The 12,906-nt window shown below is 43.8% G+C and overlaps 1 pseudogene; it reads right to left on the reverse strand.

Moving 5' to 3' along the window:
• LOC120786422 overlaps nt 1-3,527 on the reverse strand; it is a 9,377-nt pseudogene extending 5,850 nt beyond the window's left edge.
• Between the last annotated feature and the right edge of the window lie 9,379 nt (nt 3,528-12,906).

The raw sequence follows: 12,906 nt of genomic DNA on the forward strand, positions 1-12,906 counted from the left end.
ATCTTCCGACATTAAAAGGATCTAAATGCTGATTCAAAAGCATTCACTGGCTACACTGCCCGTCCGGGTAAGTGAAGTGCTTGTGGCGGTGAAATGCTAAACCATTTATTCACTTAGGGTTTTCACCTGAAAGTCTTCTAAATTTAAATATTTTCAGGCTAAAATACTGTAAACAACAGAGGGAAGCAGCCAACTGCCCAGGAGACCCCACATTCACTGTGTGTCCAGACTGCTTTTTTGGTAATGTGACTTTTAAAAATCCTAAATAAATAACCACGAGACAGTTTCTTGCATCAACCCCTGAATGAACTTTTAGATGATTTGGTTTCTGGGCCAAACTCACTAAGTTCTTCTTTGAGAAAATGCAACAAACCACATTATCACTCAAAATCACAGGGCCTAGATCCCCAGCAGAAAACAAAGATGGGTACCTACAGATTCTCAACTAGCCAATATCATTTTTGCTTTGAGACTTTTATTACATTTTACAACACTGCGGAAGAGACCACAGGGGTGCAGCAGAGTGCTAATGCACTCCGCCAGGCTCTACTGTAAGTAGGCTCGAGGGCTGAGCAGCCCGTGGCCTTTGGCCAGGACCACGGTGGTGTCGAGCGCAGGCAGGAAACTTTGGTGCAGGTTCTGGCACTTCTGCTCCACGTTCAGGTTATGAGCATTTTGATCAGTTTGTCCTCCAGAACCTTCAGAGCCTGGCAACCTTCAAGTCCCGCCTAGAATTGAGGTTAACACACCCTGAAAATGGATACATTCAGGATATCTTACGGAAGAGGGTCAAAATATTTAAAAGTAAGACATTAGGTGACGGGCTATAGCTACTGCTAGACAGACTTACTGGGAGCGCTTCAGTACTGGGTTAAGTCCAGCCACCATCTTTGCAGGTCATGTTTCTCCAGTGTGAGGCTGATGTAGGGCTGGAGGAGGAACAGAAAAAAGAAGGTTAAAGCCGCCACGTTTCCAAAGTGACAACAACTAAGATCTGAAAGGCTATTTCATTTCTGTGTTTCTGACTGCAACCGTATCATATCTCAGCTGTTGAGTGAGCCACTTACCTGGTCCAGGCAGTGCTCACGTCCAGGTCTCTGGTTGAGGATGTCCAGGCGTGGTGGCCTGATGCAGCTTGAGTCACAGTTCCATATCTGACCCATCAATTTCTGAATGTCCTTGGTCAGATCAGAAATCTCATCCTTCATCTGGAGATTAAAAAGCCATAAAATAATGAGTAACCATCTCATAAAGTGGAGTAGAATCAACCCGTGGATGGTAGGCTGTGTGAATTGTGACTAAAATTCACTTGACTGACCTGCTTCCTCTCCCACATCATTTTATTCTGGACCTTGCTCAGCTCGTTGATCTCTCTCCTCAGTGAGTCAGTGGTGTCTTGGCGCTGGCGCTCTTGGGCAATTTTCATCTGCATCGTCACACACACCGGCAAGGAGATGAGAGACAAGCATGCATAGTTCATATTTCTGGACCAACTAAAAATATTACTCTGGCTATATGATGAAGAACTGACAAAATGTCGATCAGAATGGAAAGAAAAAACAAGGGTTAAAATAGCAAAATTATCCTTTATGGCGTAACTTCAGTCTAAGTGTAATCTCCCCTCTCCTGTTACTTAGCTGAATGAAGCCTGGAACCCAGATTTTAGGGTTCACACATTCATTTGGAGATCAAGAAGAATGCACATTCTCACACTGACAGAAGCTTTACATAAAAATGTTCGTAGCTCTCTTTCCCTAAAAGCTGGTGTTCAAGTGAGCTTTAGAATTTAGGTAGTGGCAGTGTTGTCTTACATTAGCCAGGGTGAACCGCAGGTTTCCCCTGAAGGTAGAAGAGTCTTTAATCAGGTTACCAGCCATCAGCCTCAGCTCCCTGCAGTGGGACAGCCACTTGTCATAGCTGACGAGGTCGGGCTTGTATTGAGCGGCAGGGAGCCTGGAGCTCGGGGGGTTGACCCTGTGTTTGATGCATTTGGTGGTGACCTCGATGGCTTGGCCCTTGTCCTGAAAATCTGCCAGGAGCTGAGTGCGAACCTCCTTCAGAGAGCTGGAGGGAGGATTAGGAAACAAGGTGAGATGCAACAGAAGCAGATTTCAGATCACGTTTTAAATCCAAATCAGATTCTATATAGGTCACGGTTTCCAGACTGGTACAAAACTGTAGCAAAAATCCAGACTGAGGCTTGAATTCCTCGTTTTCTGTAATAATTGCACTTCAAAGTGACTGAAGCCTTGAAATCTCTGAGAATGTTTGAAGATGAAGAAAAATTTGGATGTCAGCTCAGCATTAAGGTGTCCCTACTATTTTATTCAGTCTGTTTTGTAACAATTAAAACCCAAAAGATTAACACAATATGGACATACGGTTCAGGAAAACCCTTTAAATTTAGTGGATGATATTAACATGAAGTTATTATTACATGAAAAATCAACAGGATTGATTCAGAAAGAACTCGGATGGTCTGACCTCAGTTTGTCGAGAAGGATGCTTGGATCTGCTTCTGGAGCAGCTCTCTGGTCTCATTGGTAAGCTGCTCTTCTTTCTTGAGGTGAATAAGGATGTGGTCCTGTGCCAGGACGTCTCTGCTCAAACTTGTATTGAGCACCAGACAGTCACTGATGAGCTGACTGTACAACTGCTTCTCGTGGAGACGGCACTCGGCCGTGTCTTTCACCTGAACACACGAGAGCAACGTTGAAGACGAGATTTAAGTTTTTTTCAAATAAAAGAGAGCTACTGAACTGAGTGTACAGCCACTCTTTCCCTCTCTAACGGCGTTCTCTTTCCTCCTTTGCACATGAGTAGCTTCTAGGTATTTAGATGTACAGTATATATGTACGTACCAGCTTCAAAGCAGTGATCTCCTGTTCCACTTGCCAAATGCTCTCATATATCCGGGCCTGCCACTGGCTGACCTCTGTATGCCGAGAGCTGAGATGCCTCATCGTGCAACGAGTGGCCGAGGGGATCTACAGGAAAAAAAAAAAAAAAAAAAACATTCAGAAATGATTACACTTATAATAATGAAATTAATAATAACTGCACAAGCGACTTTGCCTATAAAATGTATTTTCTCCAAATAGATGCATCCAACATCGCTGGCTTTGCAAAGGACTTATTCTGGTTTCAAAAAGTCAGATTATTGATATAAAATATAAAGAACATGGTGCAAGGATGGGCTGGTATTTCTTACCCGTGAAACACCTTCGCCCAGGGTGCAGGCGATTGCCTCGTCAAGCTTCAGCACTGTGTTCCCCGGAAGCTGCGGTCTGCCGGTCAGCAGGCCTTTGTTGTTGGACAGGGCGGGCAGAGTTAATCTGCTCCCTGAACACAGCAGCTCCTCTTTTGGAGCACGACGTTGCCTGACAATGTGACAAAAGGTTTATAATATAGTAAAACTTAGTTGTATTTCTCTTCCATGACTTTGTTAAACTCTTTCAGTGTTTGACCAAATTACTATGCAAAAACCAGACAATATTTTGAAACTCAAGCAAAGGTACTTACCACATTTTTCCCTTTTTTTTTCTTTAAATGAATCGAGCGAAGAAATATAAGGCGTACTGATCAGTTTCTGATAAGCATGCAACCAGTTCAAGTAACAGAACAAAAGTGAAGCCTCTCTCTCACTGCCAACAATTATTTAGAATGTGTACACTGTGATATCAGAACCCGGAATCATGACAACCAGCAGCTCACTTGCATAAATTAGAACACAGAACCTGATGCTTTCTCTATGGATTTACTAATATTTATATATAAATACATACATGTGTGTTTCATTATTCATTATAGCCCTTAACCTTTATTAAAACATCCACATAATAATCAACCAACAGCGGTGGACGATTTGGCCATTAAACTAAACCTAAAAAGACTGCACTTAATGTAAAGTTCCCCATTTATACCAGTGAAGGTAGCCTAAATATAAAGGATCAGTATGATACTGTACAGTTCAAAAGCACCACAAACTACAGCCAACTCAAAGACTCGAAAGTTGAATCAACACCTTCCTATAACAGTTTTAACAAAAACTGAACATTTAACCCTCATGATAGGGAAATGTTTTGAAGCCTGTTGTTGGACTGCATTAGTTTTAACTACTGTAGGAGTACCTAATAAAGTGGCGTATAAGTGTATATACATACATTTTTTCTTGCAATCTGTTGTATGTTGTCATTTTCTTCCACTATATACTGTATATACTATATACTAGAGCCCAACCAATACTGGATTTGAGGCCTTACACAGGTATTGATCTTAAAAATCTGATGACGTTGCCCGATATGTTCTCTGTAACAAACGCATAGCATACATCGATGAAGATTCCTTAAATGTACTTATTTAAGCTAACAATTACAGTAAACTAATAAATAACGTACACTGTAGGTTCCGTATGACAAGAGCAACACCAGAAAACATGAATTCTTTTTATAGTTTTATTGATGGTAATTACCCATGGTTTTAATTTGAATCACTCATCCAGTAATAATCATGGCTTTAAAATTAAACTGACTTCCTTATCATCCAAAGTCACCCTCGTCCATAGAAAAATATATACTTAATACTTTGTACAATACTGGTTTTGGTCCAAACAAAAGTGGATCAGAAAAGCCAATATACCTTTAGTCATCAAAGGCTCTCCAATTTGCATTTAAGCTTCTTTTAAATGGATTCGGGCAACTTTGAATATAGGCCCCTGTTCTACCCAGATGAAATTCACCTTGTTAAAGGATGGTAGATAGTAGGCCTGTTAGGCTGTTCCCACACTGTCCAGCGTGCACTAAGTACCCACCATGATGCTGTAGGCCTCTCCAGCCCCTTTGCTCCTCTCTCTGGTTTGTCCCACTGCGATGATGCCCTGGTTCAGGAGCTCCTCCAGGATCTCACTGGACTTCTGACGCTCCTGGACTGTGCTGTCCTGCTGCAGCATTCCTGGGCTGGCTGCTGGGGCACACACAAAATAAAAACACCTTTGATGCGTGTAGTGGAATTTTTTTCTGCATTTCGACATGGTGTGTTTCATACAGCAGGTTTGTCGAACACACCCACCGTCTTGTGTAAGTGTGTCTGCCTCACTTTCTCTCACACACCCAGATGTTAGAGGAGGGAGTTTTCCCGGCACTGCTCCAGGTAACACGGTGATCTCCTTGTTCTCCATCACCACCCCGCTGTCTGTGGTGCCCTTTGACACGGCAGAGTCTCCGACTACCGATTTTACTTCCTGTCTCATCCTGACAGGACACAGACACATTATGAATGCTGAAAAACTAAATCAAAAGACACTAATTCTTGGCCCCATTGTTCGTTTTTACATCCTGACTCCATTCTGCATGGTATACCAGACATGATGTTGTCATGGTGGCATCAGTGTGTTGAAACACTGTCATGAACACAGTAACTCACGAACAATAATAATGATATACAGCAGGTAACCCCTACAAATCACATCATCTCAGATTTTGAGCATAGGCGGTTATATTAATTATATCGTGGTGATTATGGCATGGTGTTAGACATCCTGAGAAATACCACCGACTTTAAACAGCTTCTCAAAATTGGATGGTAAAAAGCAACAATGGTGCTGGTGTAACAGTGCACTCCGTGACCTGTGAAAATCTGTGACCTGATTAGTAAATTGATCTACATTTAGCGGTGAAAAGTAACCATGTACATTTACAGTACAGTTTCAAGACAGTTGTTATAGTTGTTATGGTATATCTGTTTTCTTTGTGAAAATTATTTTTTGTTTAAATTACTTTTCTGTAGTTACTTTGCAGTTTAAGATTTTACAAACAAAACATGATTATGTGATCGATATAATCAGGGTACGAATTTTATCATCTTATATTTTCTAATATGATACAGTTAATTAAACTACCCAACATCATATAAAGTCATTAAAATCAGCTCAGCCTTGACCATCTACAAAATATCAATGGATCAGTAATAATAATCCAGTAATATTATTATTATTATCATTATTATTATTATTATTAATATAATACACACTAAAATGAACCTGCATAAAGAGCACTTTTTACTTTTGATATTTTAAGTGTTTTGCTGATAATGTAGCTGTACTTTTACTAAATCTTTTTCAGTTGGCGTCATTTTCATGCAATCATTTATACTTGCCTTAACATTTTATATCTTATAAATTAATGAATTACTTAAATAAAATAGAATAAAGTAGAACAATTGGGGTGAACTTCTGAATCTGCAACATATAGTTATTCTCATTCAGTAAAAAATATCTCAATTAAATCATCATTAATAGGTAAATGAATGGAAGCTCAGTAGAGCCAACGAGTGTCTGCACAATGGGCACTTTTACTTTTGATACTCTAAGTTCACCTTGCTAATAATATACAGGACTTTGTTTACATTGTGATACTGCTACTTTTAATTAGGTAAAGAACCTGAAATACATCTTCCACCACTGGCTATAGTTTATAACCACCAAAAGTTTGTTTTTAACATCGTCACACGCCTTATTGAGACAACTCGGACTAAAAGGATTACTCAGTAACGTTAGTAAGATAGGAGGGAAAAAGCCTATTTGTCAGTTGCTAGTTAATATGTGGTCAACTCTTCCCCGAGGGTCAGAATTTAAAAGCTCACAGATTTCGGCGCAAAACCTGTAACGGCTCCTAGGTACGTTACTTCAATAGCGACTCCGGGACGTTAAATGTGGATAACCGTAGTACTTTTCTTGGATATTGTTGTAGAAAAATGCTCCCGTTTTAAACTCCGCTCCACAGTTTTTAGCTGACGAAAAAAGTGGCGGGTCGTGTGACACGGAGCTTTACCTCGTCTCCGTTCGCCTCCTCCGGCGTCAGCGGTTGGACCGCGGTGTTTGCGGAGCTGCCGCATCCCATGTTGACCTCAAAGCAACGATGTGAAAGAAGTCCATAAAAGTCAGAAAGTGTCAGCTTTAATTACGCCCTCGGTGTGTGTTTTTTATTTTTCCCCCTCCGTATACTGACCCGGTCAAAGAGGTGACCCTCGGGGAGAACACACGCTCCAAAACGCCGCCTCGCACCTCGGATGCGGCGCTGATACACTTCGCCAGGTGTGCTTGCAGACTCTTCTCAGGTCGCCGAGAGGGGACTTTAAAAACTCAGACCCGCAACCTCTCAGCCACCCATTCCCAAACACCAGCAGAAATTCTATTCTTTTAATTTTTTGTTGTTGATATTTTATTATTTCAGTTTACTCTTCAGTTTTATTGTCTGTAGATTTTAATCTCCCGACATTAAAGTCTAAATGCTGATTCAAAGCATCTCACACTGCCTGGTCCGGGAGTGAAGTGGTGGCGGTGAAGTACTAAACCATTTATTCACTTGGGGTTTTTCCTGAAAGTCTTCAAATTTAAATATTTGGAGGCTAAAAATACTGTAAACAACAGGGGGAAGCAGCCAACTGCCCAGGAGACCCCACATTCACTGTGTGTCAGCTGCTTTTTGGTAATGTGACTTTTAAAAATCCTAAATAAATAACCACGAGACAGTTTCTTGCATCAACCCCCTGAATGAACTTTTAGATGATTTGGTTTCTGGGCCAAACTCACCAAGTTCTTCTTTGGGAAAATGCAACAAAAACACAATATCACTCAAAATCACAGGGGCCTCGATCCCCCGCAGAAAACAAAGATGGGTACCTACAGATTCTCAACTAGCCAATATCATTTTTGCTTTGAGACTTTTTATTACATTTTACAACACTGCATGGAAGAGACCACAGGGGTGCAGCAGAGTGCTAATGCACTCCGCCAGGCTCTACTGTAAGTAGGCTCGAGGGCTGGAGCGGCCCGTGGCCTTTTTGGCCAGGACCACGGTGGTGTCGAGCGCAGGCAGGAAACTTTGGTTTCGCTCTCTTTCCCTAAAAGCTGGTGTTCAAGTGAGCTTTAGAATTTAGGTAGTGGCAGTGTTGTCTTACATTAGCCAGGGTGAACCGCAGGTTTCCCCTGAAGGTAGAAGAGTCTTTAATCAGGTTACCAGTGTTGAGTGGTAACTATTTCCACTCCCCGTGAACGTTGATGCAGCAAGGAACACACAGAGAGAGACGACTGTAGACAGTGCACTCAGTTTTATTACGCAGTTTGCAAAGTGCGGAGATCCCTCCGTTACAGCATAGAGCATATGCATTCAAAGTGGTAACAAGAGAGATCTGACTCGTTATCTTTTAGTGGTGTCTTAAGTACTGTCTTCGCTGGATCCTCCCCCTGCCCACTTCCTGGATCTCATCACAGTCTGTTGTCTACCATACTTGCGCTACCTTCTACTTGTCACCTGTTTTCATCGTCTGAGACGAGTGCCCGTAAACCTCTCATGCCCGATGTATATATGTATTACGTCATAGGATGATTATTATCGCGTGTCCTACAATCCACTATAAGCTTTTGGCACTTTACATTGGGTATCCCCACAATTCCCCTTTGATCTCTGCAAAGAGATCACTCAAAAGTCACCCACGACCCTAAGCCTAACTTTTGTTGTCGGTTACTTCTATGTGCTCCTCTAAGGGCAGGAGCGGTGGCATCATGGCCTGCGTTCTTCCCTGAATCGCAGTGTCAATCAATCTAACTGACAGGGCTGTCAGCCATGCCAATAGTCGAGGATTGCCGTATAACGCATCCTAGCCTACGGGGAAATAGCACGACACTTAATACCTTTATGCGTCGCCGGAATATATGTGCCAAGCAAGCGAAAGCCTTTATTATTTACAATGTTATCTTCCTTGGTTTTCCAGGCGGCCAACCCTTTGTGTCAAAGCCCCAACTCCCAGTACTTAGTATTATTGACAGGCATCTACGGCACACACTGTTAATGTCGTCCCCCTGTTTTTTCTATATGTACTTATAAGCGGGTGTGCCCTGTCAATAGCAATCTACTTAAGCCCCAGCCAAACACCATGAGTACAATTATCCAACAGAAAATACAAATGCTAAAGCTGAGCGGCGACATTGAATCAATTTTTCTAGCTTTTAATTCTTGCGTGGGTAGCGCGGTTTTGCTACATGCAGGAAGGGCTGTTTCCTTCCTCCTTTCTCGTCTTCTTGCTTCGGTAACAGGGGTGGACTACCCTGTTACCTATTTTGTCACCAGGGGATTATTCTGCCCCGTTAGTGGTGATCTTAGGTTCTGAGCTAGCCAGCCCAGTGCTCTCCAGTGCCCAGCCCATACTACATCAGTAGGGCTCTGAGCCCATAATCGTTGAGGAGTGACTCAATCATATGTGCTGCCAGGTGATGATCTGTTTTCTCCTACCATGTTGACGTGTGATATGTGTGTGTTCCATAGTTGCTGTGTCGGTGGCATTGATAGTTGTACGTCGTGAAGCGGAGAGTAGTGTACCTGTGGGATGGTTGTTTGTACCCAATCCGCCTGTTCCTGTGCTCCTTTTACTATACCCCTAGTTCTTGGCCTGATGTGCGGGGTGCTGGGAGGCTAATGAGGACATGTGAGGGCGCTTCATCCACACATCCTGTACCATACAGCCTGTTACGAGGAGTCAATAGGACACGCTGCCGCCCACGCCCTGGGGTGCCAAGATAAATATTTTTGTGTGATTCAATCTGTACATTCATGTGACCATCCAGTTAATTCCTGGAATTGGTCCTGATACCAATCTGTCGAACAGCCTGTCGTAAAAAGGGTGACGTGAGGGGATCAAGAGGGGAGATATAGGGCTCCAGGAGGGGCGCATCCAGGTTTCCTAAGCATGTGCCAGAGGATACCTCAAATTAACGCCTCAACTCGTGCGTCATCCATTTGTAACAGGCCTCAGTAGATGTCAGCGCACTGTTCGGTAGCCTACAGGCTGTAGGAGGTACTTGACCTGAGGGTGGCTGCCCCCAAACATGGCAGTTTCAAGTTCCATCCGATAGAGTGACCACTCAAACCATCCGCACTGCACATTATCGACGCCCTAATTTCACTAACCAGATCCTCTTCCCAATAAATTCAGTAAGGGGCGGCGGGTGAGTGCACAAAAGGATGTGTCAGAGATCGGCAGGAGTCACCCTTTGCTATTCCCCAGAGAACCTTGACCCATTAGTGTGATGGATTAATCCGAAAGGAAGCAGGAAGGCACCGCCTTCATGGTAGAGACGGTGATTCAGCTCCGTGTCAGCATAAAATGGCAGAGTCTGCTCTTGAAGCTTGTACTGACAACATTGGATCTGCCGTGGTAGCGATGCTGCCAGAGTCTCTCTGTAGGCGTGTCACTGGTACTGAGATCCCACTCTTCAGGTGGCTCCCAGTGGACATGGATGATTATTATCGCGTGTCCTACAATCCACTATAAGCTTTTGGCACTTTACATTGGGTATCCCCACAATTCCCCCTTTTGATCTCTGCAAAGAGATCACTCAAAAGTCACCCACGACCCTAAGCCTAACTTTGTTGTCGGTTACTTCTATGTGCTCCTCTAAGGGCAGGAGCGGTGGCATCATGGCCTGCGTTCTTCCCTGAATCGCAGTGTCAATCAATCTAACTGACAGGGCTGTCAGCCATGCCAATAGCCGGGATTGCCGTATAAGCATCCTAGCCTACCGCGGAAATAGCCACGACATAATACCTTTATGCGGCGGAATATATGTGCCAAGATAGCGAAAGCCTTTATTATTTACACTGTTATCTTCCTTGGTTTTCCAGGCGGCCAACCCTTTGTGTAAAAGCACCAACTCCCAGTTCTTAGTATTATTGACAGGCATCTCGGCACACACTGTTAATGTCGTCCCCTGTTTTTCTATATGTACTTATAAGCGGGTGTGCCCTGTCAATAGCAATCTACTTAAGCCCCAGCCAAACACCATGAGTACAATTATCCAACAGAAAATACAAATGCTAAGCTGAGCGGCGACATTGAATCAATTTTTCTAGCTTTTAATTCTTGCGTGGGTAAGCGGTTTTGCTACATGCAGGAAGGGAGCGCTGTTTCCCTTTCCTCCTTTCGATGTCTTCTTGCTTGGTAACAGGGGTGGACTACCCTGTTACCGATTTTGTCACCAGGGGATTATTCTGCCCCGTTAGTGGTGATCTTAGGTTCTGAGCTAGCCAGCCCAGTGCTCTCCAGTGCCCAGCCCATACTACATCAGTAGGGCTCTGAGCCCATAATCGTTGAGGGAGTGACTCAATCATGTGTGCTGCCAGGTGATGATCTGTTTTCTCCCTACCATGTTGACGTGTGATATGTGTGTGTTCCATGGTTGCTGTGTCGGTGGCATTGATAGTTATGCGTCGTCGTGAAGCGGGAGAGTAGTGTACCTGTGGGATGGTTGTTTGTACCCAATCCGCCTGTTCCTGTGCCCTTTTACTATACCCCTAGTTCTTTGGCCTGATGTGCGGGTGTAGAGCTAATGAGACATGTGGGGACGCTTCATCCCCCATCCTGTACCATGCAGCCTGTTCGGGAGTCAATAGGACCGCTGCCGCCACGCCCTGGGGTGCCACATAAATATTTTGTGATTCAATCGTCCATTCATGACCATCCAGTTGTTCCTGGAATTGGTCCTGATACCAATCTGTCGGCAGCCTGTCGTAAAAGAGGGTGACGTGAGGGGGATCAAGAGGGGAGATATAGGGCTCCAGGAGGGCGATCCAGGGTTTCCACAGCATGTATGCCCAGAGGATACCTCGTCGCTCAACCGTGTCCGGCTGTAACAGGCCCCAGTAGATGTCAGCGTACTGTTCGTGTACAGGCTGTAGGAGGTACTGACCTGAGGTGGCTTGCCCCAAACATGGCAGTTTCGTTCCATCCGGTAGAGTGACCACCAAACCATCCGCACTGCACATTATCGACGCCCCTAATTTCACCAACAGATCTCTTCCCAATAAATTCAGGGGGGCGGCGGGTGAGTGCACAAAAGGATGTGTCAGAGATCGGCAGAGTCTGCTATTCCCCAGAGAACCCCATTAGTGTGATGGATTAATCCGAAAAGGAAGCAGGAGGCACCGCCTTCATGGTAGAGACGGTGGCTCCCGTGTCAACCAAAAATGGCAGAGTCTGCTCTTCGACTTGTACTGACAGCATTGGATCTGCCGTGGTAGTGCTGCCAGAGTCTCTCTGTGGGGCGTGTCACTGGTACTGAGGATCCCACTCTTCAGGTGGCTCCCAGTGGACATGGATGATTATTATCGCGTGTCCTAAAATCCACTATAAGCTTTTGGCACTTTACATTGGGTATCCCCACACCTCGGATGCGGCGCTGATACACTTCGCCAGGTGTGCTTGCAGACTCTTCTCAGGTCGCCGAGAGGGACTTTAAAAACTCAGACCATAACCTCTCAGCCACCCATTCCCAAACACCAGCAGAAGTTCTATTCTTTTAATTTTTTTTTTTTTTTGATATTTTATTATTTCAGTTTACTCTTCAGTTTTATTGTCTGTAGATTTTAATCTTCCGACATTAAAGTCTAAATGCTGATTCAAAGCATCTCACACTGCCCGGTCCGGGAGTGAAGTGGTGGCGGTGAAGTACTAAACCATTTATTCACTTGGGGTTTTTCCTGAAAGTCTTCAAATTTAAATATTTTCAGGCTAAAAATACTGTAAACAACAGGGGGAAGCAGCCAACTGCCCAGGAGACCCCACATTCACTGTGTGTCAGCTGCTTTTTGGTAATGTGACTTTTAAAAATCCTAAATAAATAACCACGAGACAGTTTCTTGCATCAACCCCCTGAATGAACTTTTAGATGATTTGGTTTCTGGGCCAAACTCACCAAGTTCTTCTTTGGGAAAATGCAACAAAAACACATTATCACTCAAAATCACAGGGGCCTCGATCCCCAGCAGAAAACAAAGATGGGTACCTACAGATTCTCAACTAGCCAATATCATTTTTGCTTTGAGACTTTTTATTACATTTTACAACACTGCACGG

The sequence above is a fragment of the Xiphias gladius genome, chromosome 24 (genome assembly GCF_016859285.1).
Source record: "Xiphias gladius isolate SHS-SW01 ecotype Sanya breed wild chromosome 24, ASM1685928v1, whole genome shotgun sequence".
Taxonomy (NCBI): domain Eukaryota; kingdom Metazoa; phylum Chordata; class Actinopteri; order Istiophoriformes; family Xiphiidae; genus Xiphias; species Xiphias gladius.